The sequence below is a fragment of the Hevea brasiliensis genome, chromosome 2 (assembly GCF_030052815.1).
Source record: "Hevea brasiliensis isolate MT/VB/25A 57/8 chromosome 2, ASM3005281v1, whole genome shotgun sequence".
In the NCBI taxonomy this organism is placed as follows: domain Eukaryota; kingdom Viridiplantae; phylum Streptophyta; class Magnoliopsida; order Malpighiales; family Euphorbiaceae; genus Hevea; species Hevea brasiliensis.
In genome coordinates, this window is record NC_079494.1 from 100,569,649 (window position 1) to 100,596,872 (window position 27,224).

Here is a 27,224-nt window from a genome sequence, read left to right on the forward strand (position 1 = left end):
TACTGGGGCATGTTACAAAGTTAATTGTTTAATTCTTTGCACTTAATGTTTGATGGTTACTATTTACCATACTATTCATGCGTAATTATTGACTTTTTCATAATTAATAGGTAGGCCAGTTCTAATTACACTAAAATACCACATTTTGCATTTTACATTTGTTGGCATTGGTTGCCAATGTCAATTCAAAGCTTATTGGAAGTTATTTCAAATTTTCAGATTTGGTCACTTAGGTTTACTGTTCCATTGGACCAATCTACAGTGAGAAATTGGCTAAATTTTATTCAATCAAAGTTATTCCTTAATGTGTTTTCCTAAATTCCCTTTTTGAACCACTCCATTTGGAGTTTTTTTAGCTCAAGTTATGGCATTTTTACTATAACTGGCTGGATTGATCATTGTCTAGATTTTTTGGGCAGAATTTGGTTCTGGCAGTTTTGGTATCCTAATTTTGGCTAGCAATTTGAATTGGTTATGGTTAGAATTTGGGTTTCTCTTCTTCATAAAAGTTGTTCTACATTGTCTAAGCTTTCTAGAGGTTCAAGAATAAGGTCATTTGGACCTCTCTACACAAAGTTATGGCCATATGAACAAATACTATTTATTTGGTCTTTTTCCAGGTCCAGAATTTTAGTTACCAAGATTTAGGTAATTTTTAGGTCAACTTAAGTTAGTTTTCTGGGTAGGGTCTCTTCACAGAAAATGTGGCATTATATCCCTAATTTCACCTTCAATTAGTCTTGTACCAATTAAAGCTACACAAGCCAAGTTATGGCTGCCCAAACACACTGGACTCCAAGTCTAGAATTTCCAGCAAATGGGCAGCACCACCAATCCATAACTCCATTCCACAATTCATTCCTAATTAAGGTCAATTATGCTCAAATGGTTACTAATTGACCATTAGAACACTACTGCACCATTAATTCAACAAAACTCTAATTTTTGCTCAACCCTAATTCCCAAAGTTTCAAATTTTGCTTCATACATATAAATCAAAGTTCTAATACTTGTATACTCATTATAAACTATCACCACACCATTTCAATTCCATTAAAAATTCATCAAGATCATCTTCAACTCATGGCTACCGAAAATTAAGGAAGGTCCAAACATGCATGTTTTTGTTCAATTTTTACAAATTCTAGCTCACTTCAATGTCTTACCAAAGAATATAATGAGAGAGAAAAAGGAAATGGGCACTAATCTCTTGAAGCAATATTCTAGGGTGTCCAAACTTCCACTTTCTCTTCAATTCTTGGTAGCCAAACACTTTAGCAAGATTGGGTGACAAGTTTTAATGAAGGGATTTATGGATTTTGGAGTGGGAAATCAAGGTTCATCAAGGTATGATGAAGGAGCATCAATGGAGGGAAGAGAGCGAGGAATTTCGGCTAAGGAAGAAGATGAAAATAGTAAATGATTTTTTTTTTATGTAATTATCTCTAATTAGCTTTTATTTTTAAGGTTGTCCAAATATGATTGGTGGATAAAATTTTAATGATATAATAATGATGTCATAATTAGGTTTTCATTTCATTTTTATTTTCTTTTTCTTTCTTTTTTCTTTACTCATTTTTAATTAATTTTTCATCAATATTTATTTATATTTTATGTCATAAATCTCACTTACTTGGATGGACAAGTTGGTCAAAAATCATCTCTAAAAATGAAATGACCAAAATGCCTTTTGTTTAGCTTAAGGAGCTAAAATTATCTGTATCGATTTAGAAAATTTTCTTAGCATTTTCTTGACATTCTATTGTCATCTAAGTCTCAATAACTCTTAACTGGAGTCCCAAAAATTATTTCATAGGATTTTCCCATGGGTTTAAGGTCACTAACTATCTTCACAGTCGCTTCTCGTTAGGTCACCCATTGTCGGAGCACCGATTCATTTAACCTTGTTGTATTTTATTACTTAAATTTTTCCTTAATTTTTCTTATCATTATTTGGTTTATTTATGACTCCTTACTCTAGTTTAAATATAGTTCCAGACATTCTGGCTGTCCATATAGACATTTGTCACTGAAATAGTAGAATGTACGGACTACCTAAAGTGAGGGCGTTACAGCTCTTACCCTCTAACAAAAATTTGGTCCTCGAAATTTACCTGATGCAAATAGTTGAGGGAACTGTTGCCTCATTGTCTCTTCACTCTCCTAGGTTTCCTCTTCGTTGTTGTGGTGCCTCCAAAGCACTTTCACCAGTGGAATCTGCTTGTTCCTCAATTCCTTCACTTCCCGAGCCAGGATCCTTATGAGTTCCTCTTCATATGTCAAATCTGGTTGGATTTCTATTTCTTCCATGGAGATGACATATGAAGGGTCTGATCTGTACCTTCTCAGCATAGACACGTGAAACACATTATGGATCTTGTCTAACTCTAGTGGTAAAGCTAGCCTGTAGGCCACTGAACCCACACATTCAATGACTTCATATGGGCCAACAAACCTACGGCTTAACTTACCCTTTCTTCCAAACCTTAATACATTCTTCCATGGTGAGACTTTGAGAAACACCTTGTTGTCAAATTCATATTCTATGTCTTTTCTCTTCAAGTTAGCATAAGACTTTTTGTCTATCTGAGGCAACCTTCAAATTGGCTTTGATTAACTTCACTTTCTCCTCAGTTTGTTTCACCAGGTCTAGTCCCACAAGTTTATCTTCGCTCAGTTCAGTCCAACATAATGGTGTTTTGCACCTCCTCCCATACAGTGCCTCATACGGAGCCATCTGAATGCTAGCTTGGTAGCTATTATTGTATGCAAATTCTGCTAGTGGGAGGTATCTGTCCCAACTTCTCTGAAACTCAATAACGCAACTTCTCAGCATGTCCTCAAGGACCTATCACATATTTCATGTTATTATTATCATTTCAATTTTAATATTTGTAATAATTCAATGAGTTTTAAAGTTTACTTGAATTACTCGTTTCGATTGTCCATCTGTTTGAGGATGAAAAGCCATGCTAAAATGGAATTGTGTGCCCAAGGCTTCTTGTAACTTCTTCCAAAATCTAGATGTGAACCTTGGGTCTCGATCAGATATGATGGAAAGTGGGATTTCATGTAGTTTAACTATCTCACTGATATACAACTCTGCTAGCTTCTCCAGTGAGTAGTCAGTTTTAACTGGTAGAAAATGTGCTGATTTAGTCAATCTATCTACTATCACCCATACTGCATCATGTTTCTTCTGGGTGAGAGGTAGACCACTAATAAAATACATGGTGACCCGATCCCATTTTCATTCAAGTATGCTTATGGGCTATAATAAACCTGATGGAACTTGATGTTTTGCCTTGACTTGCTAACATGTCAAGCATTTAGTCACATAGTTAGCTATGTCCTTCTTCATACCAGGCCACCAGTAGTGAGGTTTCAGATCATGGTACATTTTTGTACTTCCTGGGTGCATAGCATAAACAATGTGGTGTGCTTCTTTCAGAATACTGGTATTCAATTCCCCATTATCTGGTACACACACTCTTCCTTTGTAATATAAACAACCATTCTCTTTCATTTCATATTCTGTCTCTTTGCCCTCTGTGATTTTACCCATAATAGCCATTAGTTTCTCATCTACCTTCTGCCCATCTTGAATCTGCTGTAGCAGGTTTGGCTTCACTTGCAACTCAGCCAAAATAGCTCCATGATGAGCTAAAGACAAACAGGCATGCAATGATCTCAATGCTGCAATGAACTTCCTGTTCAAGGCATCAGCAACTACATTTGCCTTCTCAGAATGGTAGTCAATCACACAATCATAGTCCTTCAGGAACTCAATCCATCACCTCTGTCTAAGGTTGAGCTCCTTCTAGGTTGGCAAATATTTTAGACTTTTGTGGTCTGTGTAAATGTAGCACTTTTCACCATACAAGTAATGCCTCCATATCTTCAGTGCGAAGATAATTGCTGCTAACTCCAGATCATGAGTAGGGTAGTTCTTTTCAAATGGCCTTAGCTGCCTGGAAGCATAGGCGACCACTTTCCCCTCTTGCATTAGAACACACCCTAACCCATTATGTGAGGCATCACTATAAACCACAAAGTCTTTTCTAGACACTGACTGTGTTAACACTGGTGCCTCTATCAACATAGCCTTCAACGTCTCAAAACTGGCTTGACACTTGTCATTCCAATCAAATTTGACATTTTTATATAGCAACTTGGTCAGTGGAGCAATTATCAGAGAAAATTCACAAACCTTTTGTAGTAACTAGCTAGCCCCAAGAAGCTTCTGACCTCAGTTGCATGTCTGGGAGGCTTTCATTTCATCACTGCTTCAATTTTCTTGGGATCCACTCTAATCCCATCAGCTGATACTATGTGTCTAAGAAAGGAGATCTCACTCAACCAGCAGTCACACTTGGATAACTTAGCATACAACTTCCTTTCTCTCAGATAGTTTACAGAACAATCCTCAAATGCTCATCATGTTCTTCTCTGCTCTTAGAATACACTAGTATATCATCAATGAAGACCACTACAAACCGATCTAGGTATGGATGGAAGATATAGTTCCTAAGGTCCATGAAAGCTGCTAGTATATTTGTCAAACCAAACGGCATCACCAGAAATTCATAGTGCCTATACTGAGTCCTGAATGTAGTCTTAGGCACATCCGCTTCCTCTACCCTTAGCTGATGATACCTTGATCTGAGATCAATTTTGGAATATACACCTGCTCTCTTCAATTGATTAAACAGATCATCAATTTTGGGCAATGGATACTTGTGTTTCACAGTCGCTTTATTTAACTGTCGGTAATCAATGCATAGCCTCAAAGTCCCATCCTTCTTTTTCACAAATAGCACTGAAGCTCCCCACGGTGACACACTGGGGGTGTATGAACCCTTATCCAGTAACTTTTGCAACTGGATTTTCAACTCCTTCAATTTAGTGGGCGCCATCCTATAAGGAGCAATTGAGATTAATGCTATACTCGACATTACCTCAATGGAAAATTCTACTTCCCTTTCTGGTGGCAAATCAGGCAATTCTTCAGGAAACACATCAGAGAAGTCACTCACAGTGGGAATGTCATGGAGACTAGATCTAGCCTTTCTAGTATCAACCACATGTGCCAGGTAGGCTTCACAACCCTTCCTGATCAGTCTCCTTGCAGCAGTGGCTGAGATGACATTAGATAGAAAATCTGTCATTTTCCCCACAACTATTATTTCATCATTCTTAGGAGTTTTCAATGTAATCCTCTTCAATCTATAATCCACTATTGCCTGATGATATGGTAACCAGTCCATTTCCAAAATCACGTCAAACTCGTAGAAAGGCAATACAATCAGGTCTGCCGAGAACTCATACCCCTGAATCCTCAATGGGCAACTTTTGCACACTCTATTTACCACCACATTGTGGCCTTGTGGGTTAGTGACTAAAATGTTTTGGTCACTTTCCTCAACTTGAATTCCCCTTTCCACGGGTAATTCAATGCAGATGTATAAATGTGTGGATCCTAGATCCATCAATGCATGCACAGGTATGTCATAGAGAAAAAACATACCCCTGATGACATCTAGGGCATCCTGCTCCTCCTGAGCCCTCATGGCATATGCCCTTACTGGTGCCTTGGCCTCTAGCCTCTCAGCTGACTCTCAAGCTAGCCTCTATGATGTACCAGCTACCTCAGATTTACTTGGCCTTCTACCCCTTTGAGCTGTAGGGGCAGGCCTATCTGCTGGTACTGGAGCAGTTGTAACAGTCCTCCTTAGGCAATCTTTGATCTGGTGCTCAGTAGACCCACACTGGAAGCAACCCCTAGTCACTTGCTAACATTTACCCTTGTGCCAATTATGGCAGTGTAGACAGGTTGAAGAAACTGCTGAGGCTGGTCCCCTATACACCGTCCCTGGAGAGCTACCCACTAATGGTGTGGACTGGCCTCTACTCGGTGTGAACTGAGATCTGGGCCTTTGGGGCTGGCCTTGACCTTGTGGCTAACTAGCACTCTGAGCAGGAGGACCTCTAAACTTTTTACCAGGTGCAGAGGATAAATTGGTCTGACCCGGACCTCTCTTCTGCTGTCTATCCCTTCTGCTCTGCTCATTAATTCTGACCCTTTCTACTTTTAATGCAGCTTCAACCAATTTTGTGAAGTCGGTAATCCCCAAAGTTGTTATCATGAGCTTGATATTATCATTTAACCCTTCTTTAAATCTTCTGTACCTTTCAGCCTCAGTAGGTACTATCTTCCTTCCATATCTACTCAGTCTCACAAATTCCCACTCATACTCTGATACTGATAGTTGTCTCTGCCTCAGGCTGATGAATTCCCTTCTTCTCTCTTCCAAATACACATTACCAACATACTTCTTTCTGAATTTCATAAGGAAGAACTCCCATGTGATCTGATTTGGTTGCACCTCCTTGGATACTGTATCCCACCATTGATATGCATCATCCTATAGTAGGGACACAACACCGTCTAGGTTTTATTCTAAGGTGCAGTGAAGTTGTCTCAATATTTTTCTCGTTCTGTCTAGCCAATTTTTGGCTGCCATGGGATCATCTTCCTTCTTTCCCAGAAACTCCACAGCCCCATATTTTTTTATCTTCACCAAATAGGACTTCTGTGATGGTGGTAGAGGTTGTGGCTGTGGTTGTGGTAGTGGGATTAGCCCCATCATCTGTTTGTAGAATTTGGTCATTGTTGAAATAAGGCAAACTGAGGCTGTGCAGGTGCCTCTGATACTGGTGGAGTAGGTTCTCCCCTACCTCCAGCTTTAGCCATGGGTGAAGCATGACTCTCCACCTCTTCCTAAACCGCTCTCTGTGATGTCGGGTCCATATCCTAACCAAAATATTAAAAAATAATAGATCTACATTAGTGTCACCTTGACTCTTACAAATGCAATGCATGGTATGAACTCTATCTAAACCCAGAAATGCCTAAACCGTGCTCTGATACCACTAAATGTGACACCCCTCACCCTTCTGCAGTGTAGCCGGGTAAACTATGTCACATTCAGTGTCAGAGCATTTTAACTTATCTTATTATAATTCCCAGATCTTAATTTATTTTTAAAATAGCTTTCAAGTGAAGTTTATATCATGAATTGGAAATTTTAATTAATTTGAAGTTGTGAAAATTTTATAGAAAATTCGGCAGAGTGCTAGCTAAAAATTAAGAAAACAGTTCTTCAAAAACCTGTTAAAAACACTTCTAATATATATGTCATATCCGCAACTCCAATAAAAATCAATATAATTTCAACATATGTCAATATTTCATCTCAAACTCATAGTTTCATTCATCCCATACTATCACATAATTATACTCAATTTCATAAAGAAATACTCAAGTTTTATTAATTTCCATAATTTACAATGATTACACAGGTTCATAATTTACAATACAAACAAATACATAATTACAAAATGCAAAACTACTAACCAGCCTAATGAGTCCTGCACAAAACACTACTGATGTGGTGACACTGAAACACAATACAGATCGGGACACTCACCCAGTTTGAGGTCTGCTAAGCTCTCTATCTGTCTCACTAGTACCTATGCGTGGCAAAAAGCGATGCGCTAAGCAATACAACTTAGTGGTGCCAATATAAAATAAAAATAAACTAAAATAAATAAATATGCAAAAATTATATTGTTATTTCATGTAGACTGGATTTTTGGCAGTTAATCATAATATTATTAATTTTAGTACTTTTTATGTTCATTATTTAGTTATAAATTATTAAAACTTGTTTTAGTTGCTCAAGTAACCTATACTAGTTGGTTGGACTGGATAAACGCGTAAACTAGCACTGAGTATCAAGTACCTCAGGCTGTCACACCATCGGTCACAAAGTGTCTGTCAGGTGTGCAGCAGAATGACTAATAAGCTATATCAAACATCGGGCATAAAGCCAAGTGTATCAATCATAGCAAAAAGGCCATAAGCCATAATATCACAAAATGGCACAATATGCCATAAATCACAAAATGGCATGATATGCCATAAAACACGGAATGGCACAAAGCCATAATAAGTACTTCTATCGAAACCATATTAGCATGCTAACCTATCCAAACCAATCATACTAGGCATACTAGGGCATGTTACAAAGTTAATTGTTTAATTCTTTACACTTAATGTTTGGTGGTTACTATTTACCTTACTATTCATGCATAATTGTTGACTTTTTCATAATTAATAGGTAGACAAGTTTTAATCGCACTAAAATACCACATTTTGGGTTTTACATTTGCTGGCATTGGTTGCCAATGTCAATTCAAAGCTCATTGGATGTTATTTCAAATTTTCAGATTTGGTCACTTAGGTTTACTGTTCCATTAGACCAATCTACAGTGAGAATTTAGCTAAACTTCCTTCAATCAAAGTTGTTCCTTAATGTGTCTTCTTTAATTCCCTTTTTGAACCACTCTATTTGGAGTTTTGTAGCTCGGGTTATTGCATTTTTACCATAACTGGCCGGATTGGTCATTGTCCAGATTTTCTGGGCAGAATTTGGTTCTGGCAGTTTTGGTGTCCTAATTTTGTCTAGCAATTTGAATTGGTTATGGTCAGAATATGTGTAACACCCCATTTGCATAGCCTGGTAAATTTCACTATTCCGGTGACCGGTGTCGGTCCGGATAATTAAGGGGATTAGAACCACACTTATGACAATTAGATAAGCCATAAACACAATTAATTAGTAATTTTTAATTAGTTAAGTATAAATAAGAAAAATAAAACATAAGAAGTTAAACGAGCTGAGAGTCACAGCGATGGGTGACTTTCTCGGGAATGACTGCGAAGTCATTTTAAACTCAAATTTTGAACCGTAAAAAGTGACGCTGAGGTCCTTAGGACCCTTATGAACACAGTGGAAAAGAGAAAATCACGAAAAAGAACTATTAAGCCAGTCAAATAATTAGGTCAGGGAGCCGGAAGAAATATTGAATTAATTGCAAACCGAGTTGAACCGGCGAGGGGCAATTTGGTCAATTGACCTCGAGAGCTGACTCCTGACCTAACTGTCAAATAAAATCAGAGAAAAAAAAATTTCGGGATCAAGAATTAAATTAAAGAACTATTGAAGAATTAAAGAAAAAGAAAAAGAATAAAAATGATACTTATTACATCATGATGATGACATCATATAAGATGTCAAAATTAATTTTAATTTTCCAACCTTTTTTGACCAAGTCAATTATGGGCATAAAAACAAAAATTGAAAAGCCAAATTTTATCTCTTCTTCTTCTTCTTTTTTTTCTCTTTCCCGTAGCTCCTCATCCCTCCCCCTTTTCTCACTAAATCCTCCATGGCTACTTAATTTCAAGCTTTTAAAGCTTGAATCAACCCCATAAATCCCATAATTTTCCTAAATAAAACTTGTTCTTAGATCTTGGCAAGCCTATTGAGAAGGAAATTTGAAGGAAAATAAAAGGGAAATTGAAGCTTGGGGAAACTTCACAAGAGGTTAGTGACAAATTCTTCAAATTGTCTATTGAATTTTTGTTTAAGTAATTGATATAAGTTAGAAATTAACTTTAAATGGAAAGAAAACAATTATTGAGGGACTATATATGAGTTCAACCAGCTAGGGTTTATGTTTGAAATGGGTGATTTGATGCAAATTAGAAAGTAGTTAAGTGAGAATAAGTGAATGAGAACTAAATATGCATTTATAATTCAATAAATGAACTAAACATGGAAGTTGGGGTTTTGCACTTAAGGTTTATGAACAAAAAATATAAGAAATGAGTAAATGGTGTCTTGGACCTATTGTGAAGTGAAAAATGGTCAATAATGACCAAAGGAGATGTGTGGGAATTGTTAGAATGAAAGTCAAATTCGTAGGGTAAATGGTCATGCTGCTGGCAGCATGACCAAGCCAACTTTGAAGGACCAAAACGGAAATTTTACAAGTCCAATTGATATGCCACCAATTGGGGATGAAAATATACATAAAATGACACAATTTTCGTTAAGGAACCATGCCTAAAAACTGACCAAAACCTAGTGAACCAATTGACCAAAGTTGGTTAAGAGCAGTCTGCCACTGCACAAACTGACCAAATGAACAGTAATTGTTCATTTGGTCATAAATCGAGCTAGGAATGTCAAAATGACCTGAAATTTTACCAATAATTAGATAAGATATAGATCTAAAACTTTTATGAAGAACACCAACTCAAATTATGCCATTAACCTAATCACATTATTGAGCAAAGTTGAGTTACTGAACCTGCAAAACTGCAGCATTGCCATTTGAACAGTAAAGTTTCAATGGCTATAAGTCTCTCTAGAAAACTCCGATTTAGGTGAATCTTGAACCGATGGAAACCTAAGACATAGTAGAACATTTCATATGAAGGAAATTAGATCAAATTACGGACTTAACTTGATCAAATTATTGAACGAAGTTGGATCAAAAATCTGCCAGAACCAAAATTGCAGCATGAACAGTGCACGTGAACAGTAATTGTATTTTGGCTATAACTTGAGCTACAAAACTCCAATTGGGGTGATTCAAAAAGGAGAATAAACTAAAGATAATGGGGGACGTTTTCTATGAAGAAAGTTTTATCAAATTCCAACAATAAAGTGACCAATGGAACAGTGCAACTTAGGACTCCAAAACTGAAATTTACCAAATTTGCCTAAAAGACTAAGGATTTGAGTAAACAACCAAAACCAACAAGTTTAGTGACCAAAATGTGGTATGTGGGTGAAGTTGGAGTTCCCATACCTATTAAGCCTTAGAAAGTCAATTATTTGACTTGAATAGTGTAGTGAATAGTAACCCGAAACACAAAAATTTCGAGAACGTCGAATTTAACACGTTAGAACTAGGTAAATGTGAAGCTAAATTTATTTTGGGATTTATGTTAAGTTCTAATACTGAAACATTGTAAAATTGTGTGTTTCAGTTGAAAAGAATACCAGGAAAAAACCCGAGGAACCGAGTCAAGGCCAAGAGGCGACTCGCTTGAGGTTTGTGCACAACATCACTATGCTTTAAAATTTATTGATAAAGTGAATGAAATATGCATTTTACTTTTGCTTTGAATTGTTAAAAGTTTATTGTGACCTTATTTATGATGTTTGATTTAAATTGTGAAAGTTATTGTGTATATTTGAAATGACAAAGTTTAGCAAATTGTTAAGATAAGTTTTGAAACCACAGTGTCATGACCATATATTTGAACACCTCACTAGCACGACTAGTGGGGGTAATTAGTTTCGAATTTTGATTCCTTCTCTGGAGAAGTGTTGAGGTGTGCCAGTAGAAGAGGATGTGAATGGATATCCATATATTTGAGTTAGCTAGCCTTGTGATGTGATTTCTCTTTAGCCTCTGGCTATTGAGATTCTATTTGTTTCGAATGGCATGATCTAACTGTGGGTTTTATGAAATGTATTTTGATACTTCGAAATGAACTTGGTTTGCATTAAAATTTCATAATTCATGTTTTGCGTTTAATGCTTATGTTTAGTCAAATTTTTGAATAAATGTAATTATATTTTGCATAAAGATTATTTTAGTATGTTGTGCACCACTGAGTCCTAGTACTCAGCGATAGCTTCTATTGCTGTCGCAGATACAGAGACTAGAGGAGCAGATCGAGATTCTTTGAGTGTGAGGACCGATCAGCTTAAAGCCTTCGGGTATAATTTATACCCTAACTGTAAATATTTCTTTTGATGTATATATTGCACATAAATGTATAGACATGTAAAAATGGGTCTTGAGCAGTTTGTATAAAATTTGTTTAAAGTTGTAATATATATTGTAGTTTGAAATTCTCTTAATGTAAATGTTGTAATGATGTATCTAAATTGTTTTATTTCTAATAAAATATGAATGAAATGGATTGCTAGTATTTTGATTGAGATTGAGTATGAAACTGAAGCAGTTGTTGAGGAAAATTTTTAGAAGTGATTTTTACAGGTATTTGAAGAACTGGTTTCTCAAAATACAGACAGAACTCTGTCAAAATTTTTATAAAATTTGCGAAAAAATAAAATGGGCCAAAATTTCCAACTAGCTTTTCACATAAGTACATGTTTTAAATACTTATTAGAAATGTTCACCACTTACCAAAAGTAAGAAATTTGTTTTAAGATCCCTTGTAGGGTGCTTAATGAGTTATCGGTAGGTGAAGTTCGGTAATTCATTAAGTATTCTACGGGATCATGTTATGCCTTACAGAGGGGTAAGGTGTGACATGTTTTAGTGGTATCAGAGCAAAATTTTGAAGTATGTTTTAACATATAAATTTGTGTCTTTCTTGTTAAGTACAACTGTTCAATGTCCATAATTGTTACATACAGTGCATTACATCATGAATATGAACTAACGGAGGGAAATCTCCATGTGTTACTTGTTCAGGAGATACCCTACTCCAGACTGTTATGGAAGAAGGGGATCGCTCAGTTGAGCAGTCTGTTGAAGCTGAGGCACAAGGGGAAGCCCCAGCTTTACCGAATGTTAGTGGGTCAGCAGCACCAGCCCCATAAATGCATGATTCCTGCCTGATTCGCCTGGCAGATGGCTGCGATGTTTCAATAAATGGCTGGGGGTATGCCTGTTCAAGCTCCACCCCAACCACCTGTGGCACAACCACGCCTCGGCCGGACAATATGATAAATTATCAAGTATGGGGCTGCAGAATTTAAAGTACAGTGGACCCTTTAGAGGCGAGCAATAGCTTGAAAGAATGGGCCAGTGTTTAAGAAAGCGCCGCCGGATGAGCTGAAGTTTGAATATTACGTGTCGCTCTCGCAGGGATGCGTATGATTGGTGGAAAACCATCCCCACGGCTTGTTTGAACCACGATCTTGACACAGGATGACTTCATCAGAGAGTTCAGACAGAAAATACATCCCAGATGCATATGTTGATCAGAAGTTACAAGAGTTTCTGAGTTTAAAACAAGGCAATAGATCAGTGGCAGAGTATGAGAGGGAGTTCTCCCGCCTGTGTCACTATGCGGGGAGTCTCCTTACTACCAGCAAGGCAAGATGCAAGAGATTTGAGACGGGTTTGAAGCCCAGCATAAGAATGCAAGTTGTGGGATTCCGACACAGCAACTTCTCAGAGCTCATGTCTCAAGCACTTGAGTTGGAAAGAATAGAATCAGAAGCAACCCCAGTGAAAGAAAAATCAGAGATATCTGTGAAATCAGAGAAAGACAAGGGGAAAAGTGCAGAGAGCCGAGTTCGGTGGGACTTACGGGAAAAGAAGAAATTTAGCGGACCAGCAGGGTCGAGGTGGAAAGATTTGGTAGGGGCCAATTCTCGGACGAGACCCCCTAGGTGCAGTCGTGATCGGCGAGGGTTTACATTACGCCCGCTCTGTGAGACTTGTGGCAAGATTCATGAGGAGTGCTCTTTGGGCCACTGGAGCTGCTTTAGCTGTGGTGGCAAGGGCCATATAGCTAAAGAATGTACTAGTGCTCAGAGATATAGTCGGCTCCTACTCGCCGAGGATCTATTGAGTCCCACTCCCGAGAGGTTCCTGATCGGTTAGCGAGAGGAAGAGGCAGAGTAGAGGCACTTTGCTCAGCGATCAAGGCACAGTTGGTCAGCCGGGACAAGGAAGTGCTTCAACCAGAATCTACACAATGAGACAGCGAGAAGAGGCTGAGACTTCTGATGTGGTAGCTGGTACATTCTCTATCTCTGATCAAGAAGTATTTGTATTGTTTGATCCGGGTTCAACCCATTCATATGTTAGTGCTAGCATAGTCAGTTCACTTGTTGTTCCATGTGTGCAAATGGGTTTTGAAGTGCTAGTAACTAGTCCGTTAGGACAAGAGGTTCGGGTCAACAGAATCTATAGAGACTGTCCTTTGGTGATCCAAGGACATGTTTTCCTGTCAGACTTGATTGAAATGCCCTTCAGAGAGTATGATATTATCTTGGGCATGGATTGGTTAGCCAGGCATCACGCCATGATTGACTGTAGACTGAAGATAGTCACTTTTGGTCTCCCTTTGTACAGTGATGTGGTAATACATGGGGAGAGGCATTTACTGCCATCAAACATCATTTCGGCTACATTAGCCAGAAGGATGATCAGAAAGGGGTGTGAAGCACACTTAGCACATGTGATAGACACCCAAGTGGGGAGTCCAGCACTAAGGGACATCCCTACTGTATGTGATTTTCCGGATGTGTTTCCTGATGAATTGCCAGGATTACCTCCAGAAAGAGAGGTGCAGTTTGAGATTGATGTTATGCCTGGTGTGGATCTAATCTCCATAACGCCATATAGAATGGCACCTGCAGAATTGAAAGAGTTGAAAGTGCAGTTGCAAGAACTGCTTGACAAGAGCTTTATTCGCCCTAGTGTGTCACCTTGGGGAGCGCCAGTGTTGTTTGTAAAGAAGAAGGATGGCACTCTCCGGTTATGCATTGATTATCGGCAGTTGAATAAGGTGACAATAAAGAATAGATATCCATTGCCTCGCATTGATGTTTTGTTTGATCAGTTGAGGGGTGCAGCTGTGTTCTCCAAAATTGACCTAAGATTAGGTTATTATCAGTTGAAAGTACAAGAGCAGAGTATTGCCAAAACTGCCTTCAGAACCCGCTATGGCCATTATGAATTCCTAGTCATGCCATTCGGGTTAACTAATGCTCCGGCTGCTTTTATGGATCTGATGAACACTATCTTCAGACCATACCTTGACCAGTTTATTGTGGTATTCATAAATGATATATTGGTCTATTCGAGGAATGCAGAAGAGCATGATAGACATCTGGGGATTGTACTGCAAACTTTGAGGGAGAAACAGCTATATGCTAAATTGTCAAAATGTGAATTTTGGCTGAAGGAGATATCCTTTTTGGGGCACATAGTATCAGCAGAGGATATTAAGGTAGATCCAAGTAAGATTGAAGCTGTCCTTAATTGGAGGCCACCTAGAAATGTCACAGAAATTCGTAGTTTTCTGGGTTTAGCTAGATACTACCGTAGATTTGTGAAGGGATTCTCCATGTTGGCATCTCCATTGACCAAGCTGCTTAGAAAAGATGTAAAATTTCAGTGGACGGACAAATGCCAGCAGAGTTTTGATGAATTGAAGAGGTGTTTGACTGAAGCTCCAGTCCTGACTTTACCTACTCCGGGTAAATAATACACAGTATATAGTGATGCTTCTCACAATGGGTTAGGCTGTGTATTGATGCAAGATCGAAATGTCATTGCCTATGCATCACGCCAGCTAAAACCGCATGAGAGGAATTATCCAACACATAATTTGGAGCTTGCAGCTATTGTGTTTGCTCTTAAGATCTGGAGACACTATTTGTATGGGGAAAAGTGTTACATTTATACAGATCATAAGAGTTTGAAGTATTTGGGCACTCAGAAAGAGATGAATTTGAGACAGAGGAGATGGTTAGAGTTAATAAAAGACTATGATTGTCTGATAGACTATCAGCCAGGGAAAGCTAATGTTGTGGCTAATGCCTTAAGTCGCAAGACTATGGCAAGTCTACGAGTTACTCCTTTGTCTTTGGTACATGAGTTGAGATCATTGCATGCCAGCTTAGAGATTAATGATGATGGGCAGACAGCAGTTGCATGGCATGTACAGCCAGTGTTGATTGATCATATTAGAATGGCTGCTCAGAATGATTAGAAGTATCAAAAGCTGTTGGAAGAAGTCAGGCAGGGCAAGAAACCAAAATTCTCAATCAGAAATGATGGTCTACTGCTACACCAGGGCAGAATATGTGTTCCTAATGATGTTGAATTGAGGAAGATCATTTTGAAGGAAGCACATGAGTCTCCTTTTGCTATGCACCTGGTGGCACAAAAATGTATAGAGGGCTAAAGGAGCATCACTGGTGGATGGGTATGAAGAGAGATGTGGCAGAGTTTGTATCCAAATGCCTAACTTGTCAGCAAGTAAAGGCAGAGCATCAAGTACCCACTGGGTTATTACATCCACTACCAGTGCCCGAATGGAAATGGGAAAGAATAACGATGGATTTTGTGATGGGACTTCCGAGGACACAGAAGAGTCATGATGCAGTATGGGTCATTGTCGATAGACTAACTAAGTCTGCTCATTTTCTTCCAGTCTGGATGGATTATAGTTTGGAAAGATTGGCCAAGTTATACATCGATGAGATTGTAAGACTGCATGGAGTGCCAGTATCCATCGTGTCAGACAGAGATCCTAGGTTCACTTCTAGATTCTGGGGTAGTCTTCAGAGAGTCCTAGGAACTAGATTGAACTTCAGTACTGCATTCCACCCACAGACAGATGGCCAGTCTGAGAGGGTAATTCAAATCTTGGAGGACATGCTACGGGCTTGTGTGATTGAGTTTGAGGGTAGTTGGGATATACACTTGCCTTTGATTGAGTTTGCTTACAACAACAACTACCAATCAAGCATTGGAATGCCTCCATATGAAGCTTTGTATGGCAGGAAATGTAGAACCTCGTTGTGTTGGGATGACGTGGGTGAAAGAAAGATGATTGGAACTGAAATCGTTTAGCAAACTGAAGAGAAAATCAGGGTGATTAGAGGTCGACTTAAGATCGCATCGCCGTCGTCAAGTCCTACATTGATTTGAAAAGAAGGGATATTCGGTATCACGATGGGTGAGAAAGTTTTCCTCAAGGTTTCTCCTTGGAAGAGAATTATGAGATTTGGCGAGAAAGGAAGCGAGTCCTCGTTTCATTGGGCCATATGAGGTTACGGAAAGAGTGGGTCCTTTGGCATATCGGTTGGCACTACCTCGAGTTGGAAAAGATACATAATGTCTTCCATGTGTCTATGTTGAGGAGGTATCGATCGGACCCATCTCATGTACTACCGAGAGGAAATTGAAGTAAATCCGGACCTCACATATGAAGAAGAACCCATAGAGATTACGGCTTATGAGGTGAAGCGACTCTGAAACAAGCAGATACCGTTGGTAAAAGTGTTGTGGAACCATCATTCGGGCCAGGAGGCTACTTGGGAACGAGAGGAGGACATGAGGAGACAGCACCCACAGCTATTCAGAGATTGATACCAGGTAAAATTTTGAGACGAAATTTATTTTAAGGGGGGGAGAATTGTAACATCCCGTTTGCATAGCCTGGTAGATTTCACTGTTCCGGTGACCGGTGTCGGTCTGGATAATTAAGGGGATTAGAACCACACTTATGACAACTAGATAAGCCATAAACACAAATAATTAGTAATTGTTAATTAGTTAAGTATAAATAAGAAAAATAGAATATAAGAAGTTAAACGAGCTGAGAGTCATAGCGATGGGTGACCTTCTCAGGAATGACTGCGAAGTCATTTTAAACTCAAATTTCGAACCGTAAAAAGTGACGCTGCGGTCCTTAGGACCCTTATGAACACAGTTGAAAAGAGAAAATCACGAAAAAGAACTATTAAGCCAGTTAAATAATTAGGCCAGGTAGCCGGAAGAAATATTGAATTAATTGCAAATCGGGTTGAACCGACGAGGGGCAATTTGGTCAATTGACCCCGAGAGCTGACTCCTGACCTAACTGTCAAATAAAATCAGAGAAAAGAAAATTTCGGGATCAAGAATTAAATTAAAGAACTATTGAAAAATTAAAGAAAAAGAAAAAGAATAAAAATGATACTTATTACATCATGATGATGACATCATATAAGATGTCAAAATTAATTTTAATTTTCCAACCTTTTTTGACCAAGTCAATTATGGGCATGAAAACAAAAATTGAAAAGCCAAATTTTATCTCTTCTTCTTCTTCTTTTTTTTCTCTTTCTCGTAGCTCCTCATCCCTCCCCCTTTTCTCACTAAATCCTCCATGGCTACTTAATTTCAATCTTTTAAAGCTTGAATGAACCCCATAAATCTCATAATTTTCCTAAATAAAACTTGTTCTTAGATCTTGGCAAGCCTATTGAGAAGGAAATTTGAAGGAAAATAAAAGGGAAATTGAAGCTTGGGGAAACTTCACAAGAGGTTAGTAACAAATTCTTCAAATTGTCTATTGAATTTTTGTTTAAGTAATTGATATAAGTTAGAAATTAACTTTAAATGGAAAGAAAACAATTATTGAGGGACTATATATGAGTTCAACCAGCTAGGGTTTATGTTTGAAATGGGTGATTTGATGCAAATTAGAAATTAGTTAAGTGAGAATAAGTGAATGAGAACTAAATATGCATTTATAATTCAATAAATGAACTAAACATGGAAGTTAGGGTTTTGCACTTAGGGTTTATGAACAAAAAATGTAAGAAATGAGTAAATGGTGTCTTGGACCTATTGTGAAGTGAAAAATGGTCAATAATGACCAAAGGAGATGTGTGGGAATTGTTAGAATGAAAGTCAAATTCGTAGGGTAAATGGTCATGCTGCTGGCAGCATGACCAAGCCAACTTTGAAGGACCAAAACAGAAATTTTACAAGTTCAATTGATATGCACCAATTGGGGATGAAAATGGACATAAAATGACACAATTTTCGTTAAGGAACCATGCCCAAAAACTGACCAAAACCTAGTGAACCAATTGACCAAAGTTGGTTAAGAGCAGTCTGCCACTGCACAAACTGACTAAATGAACAGTAATTGTTCATTTAGTCATAACTCGAGCTAGGAAGGTCAAATTGACCTGAAATTTTACCAGTAATTAGATAAGATATAGATCTAAAACTTTCATGAAGAACACCAACTCAAATTATGCCATTAACCTAATCAAATTATTGAGCAAAATTGACTTACTGAACCTGAAAAACTGCAGCATTGCCATTTGAACATTAAAGTTTCAATGGCTATAACTCTCTCTAGAAAACTCCGATTTAGGTGATCTTGAACCGATGGAAACCTAAGACATAGTAAAACATTTCGTGTGGAGGAAATTAGACCAAATTACGGACTTAACTTGATCAAATTGTTGAACGAAGTTGGATCAAAAATCTGCCAGAACCAAAATTGCAGCATGAACAGTGCACGTGAACAGTAATTGTATTTTGGCTATAACTTGAGCTACAAAACTCCAATTGGGGTGATTCAAAAAGGAGAATAAACTAAAGATAATGGGGGACGTTTTCTATGAAGAAAGTTTTATCAAATTCCAACAATAAAGTGACCAATGGAACAGTGCAACTTAGGACTCTAAAACTGAAATTTACCAAATTTGCCTAAAAGACTAAGGATTTGAGTAAACAACCAAAACCAACAAGTTTAGTGACCAAAATGTGGTATGTGGGTGAAGTTGGAGTTCCCATACCTATTAAGCCTTAGAAAGTCAATTATTTGACTTGAATAGTGTAGTGAATAGTAACCCGAAACACAAAAATTTCGAGAACGTCGAATTTAACACGTTAGAACTAGGTAAATGTGAAGCTAAATTTATTTTGGTATTTATGTTAAGTTCTAGTACTGAAACATTATAAAATTGTGTGTTTCAGTTGAAAAGAATACCGGGAAAAAACCTGAGGAACCGAGTCAAGGCCAAGAGGCGACTCGCTTGAGGTTTGTGCACAACATCACTATGCTTTAAAATTTATTGATAAAGTGAATGAAATATGCATTTTACTTTTGCTTTGAATTGTTAAAAGTTTATTGTGACCTTATTTATGATGTTTGATTTAAATTGTGAAAGTTATTATGTATATTTGAAATGACAAAGTTTAGCAAATTGTTAAGATAAGTTTTGAAACCATAGTGTCATGACCATATATTTGAACACCTCACTAGCACGACTAGTGGGGGTAATTAGTTTCGAATTTTGATTCCTTCTCTGGAGAAGTGTTGAGGTGTGCCAGTAAAAGAGGATGTGAATGGATATCCATATATTTGAGCTAGCTAGCCTTGTGATGTGATTTCTCTTTAGCCTCTGGCTATTGAGATTCTATTTGTTTCGAATGGCATGATCTAACTGTGGGTTTTATGAAATGTATTTTGATACTTTGAAATAAACTTGGTTTGCATTAAAATTTCATAATTCATGTTTTGCGTTTAATGCTTATGTTTAGTCAAATTTTTGAATAAATGTGATTATATTTTGCATAAAGATTATTTTAGTATGTTGTGCACCACTGAGTCCTAGTACTCAGCGATGGCTTCTATTGCTGTCGCAGATACAGAGACTAGAGGAGCAGCAGACTGAGCTGCTGAGGTGTGAGGACCGATCAGCTTAAAGCCTTCGGGTATAATTTATACCCTAACTGTAAATATTTCTTTTGATGTATATATTGCACATAAATGTATGGACATGTAAAAATGGGTCTTGAGCAGTTTGTATAAAATTTGTTTAAATTTGTAATATATATTGTAGTTTGAAATTCTCTTAATGTAAATGTTGTAATGATGTATCTAAATTGTTTTGTTTCTAATAAAATATGAATGAAATGGATTGCTAGTATTTTGATTGAGATTGAGTATGAAACTGAAGCAGTTGTTGAGGAAAATTTTTAGAAGTGCTTTTTACAGGTATTTGAAGAACTGGTTTCTCAAAATACAGACAAAACTCTGTCAAAATTTTTATAAAATTTGCAGAAAAATAAAATGGGCCAAAATTTCCAACTAGCTTTTCACTTAAGTACATGTTTTAAATACTTATTAGAAATGCTCACCACTTACCAAAAGTAAGAAATTTGTTTTAAAATCCCTTGTAGGGTGCTTAATGAGTTATTGGTGGGTGAAGTTCAATAGTTCATTAAGTATTCTACGGGATCATGTTATGCCTTACAGAGGGGTAAGGTGTGACAATATGGGTTTTTGTTCTTCATGAAAGTTGTTCTACATTGTCTAAGCCTTTCAGGGTTCATGAATCAGGTCATTTGGACCTCTCTACCCAAAGTTATGGCCATATGAACAAATACTATTCATTTGGTCATTTTCCAGGTCTAGAATTTTGGTTACCCAGATTTTGGCAATTTTTAGGTCAACTTAAGTTAGTTTTTTGGGCAGGGTCTCTTAAAAGAAAATGTGGCATTATGTTCCTAATTTCACCTCCAATTAGCCTTGTACCAATTGAAGCTACACAAGCCAAGTTATGGCTTCCTAAACACATTGGACTCCAAGTCTAGAATTTCTAGCAAATGGGCATCACCACCAATCCATAACTCCATGCCACAATTCATTCCTAATTAAGGTCAATTATACTCAAATGGTCACTAATTGACCATTAGAACACCACTTCACCATCAATTCAACAAAAACCTAATTTTTGCTCAACCCTAATTCCCAAAGTTTCAAATTTTGCTCCATACATACAAATCAAAGTTTTAATACTTGCATACTCATTATAAACTATCACTACACCATTTGAATTCTATTAAAAATTCATCAAGACCATCTTTAACTCATGGTTGCCAAAAATAAAGAAAGGTCCACACATGCTTTTTTTTGTTGAATTTTTACAAATTCTAGCTCACTTTAATGTCCTACCACAGAATACAATGAGAGAGAAAAAGGAAATGGGGACTAACCTCTTGAAGCAATATTCTAGGTTGTCTAATCTTCCACTTTCTCTTCAATTCTTCGCAGCCAAACACTTTAGCAAGATTGGGTGATAAGTTTTAATGAAGGAATTTTTGGATTTTGGGGTGAGAAATCAAGGTTCATGAAGGTATAATGAAGGAGCATCAATGGAGGGAAGAGAGAAAGGAATTTCGGCCAAGGAAGAAGATGAAGATGGGAAATGAATTTTTTTTTATGTAATTATCTCTAATTAGCTTTTATTTTTAAGGTTGTACAAATATGATTGGTGGATAAAATTTTAATGATATAATAATGATGTCATAATTAGGTTTTTATTTCATTTTTATTTTCTTTTTCTTTTTTTTTTCTTTACTCATTTTTAATTAAATTTTCATCAATATTTATTCATATTTTATGTCATAAATCTCACTTACTTGGATGGACAAGTTAGTCAAAAATCATCTCAGAAGTTGAAATGACCAAAATGCCCTTCGTTTAGCTTAATGAGCTAAAATTATTTGTACCGATTTAGGAAATTTTCTTAGCATTTTCTTGACATTCTATTGCCATCTAAGTCTCAATAACTCTTAACTGGAGTCCCAAAAATTATTTTACAGGGTTTCCCCATGGGTCTAGGGTCGCTAACTGTCTTCACAGTCGCTTCCCGTTAGGTCACCTATCGCCAAAGCACTGGCTCATTTAAACTTGTTGTATTTTATCACTTAATTTTTTTTTATGATTATTTGGTTTATTTATGGCTCCTCAATTTAGTTTAAATATAGTTCCAGACATTCTAGCTGTTCGGACAGACATTAGTCACTGGAACAGTAGAATGTACAGACTACATAAAGTGAGGGTGTTACAATAGACAATGGGTAATGTAAATAAAGTCTTAATCTAAGCAAAAATTAACTAAATTAATAATGGACAAGCAAAAAAAAAAACTAATTGATAGTAAAAATGATTCTAGAGTTGGGGTTTATGAATTAAATCTATCAGGATTTGTCTTGGGTCATCCAATTTCAAAAAGAAAATAGAGTTTGAAGGTGATTGATTTTAAAATCATTTGATATCTTTTTTAAGCAAACTAAAGAGTATTTTAAGAAAACCAAACTTACTTTCATACGATATTTGATTAACTTAAAACCCATTAAGTTTTGTAACCAATCAATGAATCCACTTAAAACCCTAATTTATTTATAAATCTAGGTGATTTCAAGTTCTAATCCTTGATTATCTATCAATGATTTTCACCTCTCGGTCCTTCAATCAAAGATTAAAAACTAGACCCAATGGGATCCAACATTAGGTAAGTCATAAAGCAAATAAGGAAAAGAATCAAAACTCATATTTATATAAATCTAGATAAAATCCAATCCAAATCCACAAATAGATTCAAAACATTGCAACCAAACTCTGAAATCTTAGAAAAACTATTCTGTCATAGTAAAATTTACAAGAGGAAATGATAAAACTAACAAAAGAAGCATAAAAATAGACTAAGAATAGAAAAACCCAGGGAAAAGAGAGCTCAAAACTTTGAAAAATTGCAAGTGAACATCACTTGGTAGCAGCTCTCCAGCAGAAATGGCATCCTCTATTCTTCTTATTCTTTTCTTGCGTTTCTTTTTGTTGTTCTCCCTTTCTCCTCACTTCATATTGTGGTAAAAACTATAAAATGATGCTTTTATATGGTCCCAAAAGTTGCCCTTAAAAATGTATAAGAGCCAAGAGTGGATAGGAAATGAGGTATAAAAATATCAAAGTCAGCAAATATGTTCATGTTTTGGGCAGTCCGCTTAGGGTACTGCTTACCTAAAGCAACATTTTTAGCAATTTTTAGCCTCTACATGCACTGTCTGATTAAGGTTAAGCAGACCCTCAGTAAATCTTTGTAGGTTTGGGATAAAATGCATTTTTATGCTCATGTTTGACTTTCAACTTGACCTGAGTTGCACCTTAAAAACTGCTGCTTACCCTAAGCATGACCTCAAGCAGGACCCTAAGTAAATCTCAGCAAGTTTGTGGATGAAAACTTGAATGTGTTGGATTTAAGTTGTGCTTGACTTGTGGCTTGCCCCAGGCTTAAGGTTAAGCAATATGACATATCCTGAGCAACATCATGAGTAAAATCTCAAGCAAATTTCGGCCAACTTAATCTTATAAGGCTTGATTTCTTCAACTTTCCTCCATACTTAAGGGGCTCCAAATTTCTTCAAATCACTTCGTAATGCACTCATTGACCTTCAATTTGCCACAAAAATCTATTAAAAATAACAAAATTATAAAAATCAAATATAAAGTAAATAAAGTTAATAAATAAGCTAAAATAAAGCTTAAAACATAAAATATACTAACATATAAGGGCAAAATAGATGCAAAACTGCCCTAAAATGCCTTGAAATGAGTGCAACAAATTCCCACAAACTCAAACCTTTGCTTGTCCTCAAGCAAATTAAAAACAATTAATGCAATTGGGGTACCTTCCCTTAAATTCATGAAAGCTACTTATTCAAGCTCTCAAGCTTACCTTTAGCTACTAACAAACCATATACCAACTTTCAAGGTACAAAGAATTCAATCCCTATCAAAGTTATTACCGCTTAGCCTCGGGTCAATTATCCATATCATAAAGCCCAAACCAATCAATCACAAAGAATAATCATGCCTAAATAGACTCTAGAGCAATCCATAAACTAAAGTGTCTCAAATAATGATGGAAGTAAATGAATGGATGAATGATATCCCAATCCCATAGGCAATTCTCCTATTTTAATCTCTACTAATGTAATAAAACACCATCAAAAGATCAAAAGAACTTTTAAGAGTTGTAATGGGGCTAAGGGGGTGATAATGTGGCTAACAAGGAAATGATAAAGGTAACAAAATATGAGAATAATCAAATTATTAAAAGATCAAGACACATAATTTTTTTTTTTTAAGAATCAAATGGGAGAAGGAACTTTACAATTATTCACCAATGCTAGTATATAATTTTGAAGCTTTTGGAGAGACTACATAAATAAAATTGACTTTGAATTACATTTGTCTCTTTTAATTCGCCCCCAAACTCATTTCTTTGTGTACTTGGGTGGTGAATTACTTTACATACCATAATTAAATTTGCTAGCATTTTTACTTTAGTCACTTCTCCCAACTAATTATTATATAATTTTCTCTTTTTCTTTTTTTTCTATATTTTCTTTTTTAATTTTATTATTATTTTTTTTAAGTGTATCTATCACTCAAAGAATTATTCTTATGAAGGGTAGGTAAGTGTTTGGGTTTATGGTTAGGCAGTAATATGGGTTCCAAAGAAATGAAAGGGATCAATGTAGGCTCAAATTAGTTCCAAAGGGAAATTTTAAAGTAAGGTTGGCTAAGGCTAAAATGTGGGTTTAAAATCCAAAGAATGCCTAGATCATTTCTTTTTCAAGTGCATCTATGATTTCGCCTTGAAAGGTTTAGAAGGATTGTTCTAGGATTGGTAAGACATCAATTGACTACTTCTTACCCTAGAGTTTTCTTTAGACACTCAAACTCAATGCAATTAATTGGGTAGCCCTTGGCTAAGAAGACATAAACTAAGGCAAGAATCTAATAACCTTGCACCTATTCAGAACTTTAAATCCATCAAACCCTTCTAAAAGTAAGCTCAATTGCTCTTCAAAGCAATTCTCAATCCTCTACGGATAAGGTAAAAATTTATTTTTATGATATGCATGATCCTAAAATGAATGCATAAATCAAATTAAAACTAAGTGTAATCTATAATGAAATTATATGCAGGTGTATGTGTATGAGTATAGACATATGTGTGGTATAAGTATAAGTTTATGGATTAGCTAGGTATGAATGAATGAAATGCAATAAAAGAATGAAAATGATAAAAAACTTTCAAAATTTTGCAAAAATTTTGCCCTCACCCCCAAACTCAAATGAGGCATTGTCCTCAATGTCTAAAATGAATGCAAAGTTGGGTAAAATTATGTGAACTAATCAATTAAAGAAATATATGCAATTGGGAATTAAATCAATATAAGCTCAAGACTTCCAAAATTAAGCTCAAAATGATATTAACAATGAAGCTTTAGAGAGAAAAATGTGAAAAAGTATCCCAAATGTATGAATTTACACTGCTTAAGAAATTGCTTAACCTGTTGCTTAGGGTAAGCGGGATTTGTATAGGATACAGCTTAGGGTAAGCAATGCCTTCAGCAAATTTCAGCTAGTCTATTTAAAAACTGAGATTTGGTCTCTAACAACATTCCAAAGGCTACCAAAGGGCTATCCTGACCTCCAACATATACCCAATGCGCATTTACACTAAAAAACTTAAAACTCAACCCTAAAACTTCCAAAAATAGGTAAAACATATTCTGAAAATGCAAATTTAAGAGTTAAGCAGCTCAAATTCAAGCACATTCTGCAAGAAAATTATGCAGACATGAAATCCATAACAAATTAAAACTGAAATTCAACAACTATATCTGCAATATCAATAACTGAAATTCACATCAAGCACCAAAATTTGCATTAACAACTATATCAGCAATAAGAATTATATCAGTAACAAGAATAACAACTTTTTAAATAAAAACTCTGTATGCACAAAAAAATCCAAATTGCAGCAGACATAATTTGACACACTAATAAACCCAAAATCAGTCCAAAATATCAAAATCAATCCTCAACAAGTTTAATTCAACAAAATACACAATAACATGCATATGAACATGTTTCATTAATCAAATTTCCAATATTAGCAATCTGACACAAATTGGTATAAAATTACTGTTCACAAAGATTGAAAAAATGCAGAATTTCTCCCCTTATCAGCTGCTTTGCAATTTTTTTCCTTTTGCAATAAATTTCAATTTGTTCAATCTTTACAAATAACCTACAAAAGATAAACAAATGTCACTTTTGAGTTGAATGGGGTAAAACTCAAAAACTCAAAAAGAAAATAAGCAAACTACTAAAAGTAAACTTGGGTTGCCTCCCAAGAAACAGTTGTTTAAGGTCATTAGCTTAACCCCTTCAGATATGCTAATCAAAAAGTGACTTCTTTCCATAATAACTGTCATATAATATGACATATGGGTCTTGATGTAAAGTGTCCTCAAGATTGGCCAAAAAGCTTTAGCTCATAGAGGATATAAAATGATGAAGGAGGTATCCATGAGAGAAAAGGGTCTTTCGGTGGTGTATGTGAAAGATCCATCAATGAGCTCAAGTTGATGGTTTTATCAATTTCCTCAACTGCCAACTTCATTTCTGACTCATTTCTATATAAGCCCTCTTCTAATGACCCTCCAAGGATAAAAGAGTTATTTTCTTCAACTTTAAGTTCTATTTCTTCTTCAAGTAACTCATTTTCTTGTGGAAACTCTATTGGTAACTCATCTTCAAGAGATTTTTCATTTTCTAATTGAGGCTCCACTTATTCTGCAGATTCAAATACCCATGAAGCATTGTCATAGCTTAACTCATTGGCCCCACCTTAATTATTTAGTTCCTCCTCACAAAGTCCATTCATCATCTTGATTGATAGCTCATTTTTCTTCATTGATGTTTCAAGATCATCCAATTTAGTTGCCATCTCTTTAAGTTTTATTCCTTGGCCTTCTTGAATATTTAATAATTGGTAAAAGAAATTTTCAAATTTATCTTCTGCCTCTTCATGTCCCACTCCCTTCTCTTCTTCAAACTCAAATGGTTGGTGTGAAATATTAGGTTGGTTGTCATATGGGGGATATTGGTGACTCCAGCCCTGCAGTGAAGGGTCCCAATGCCAATGGTA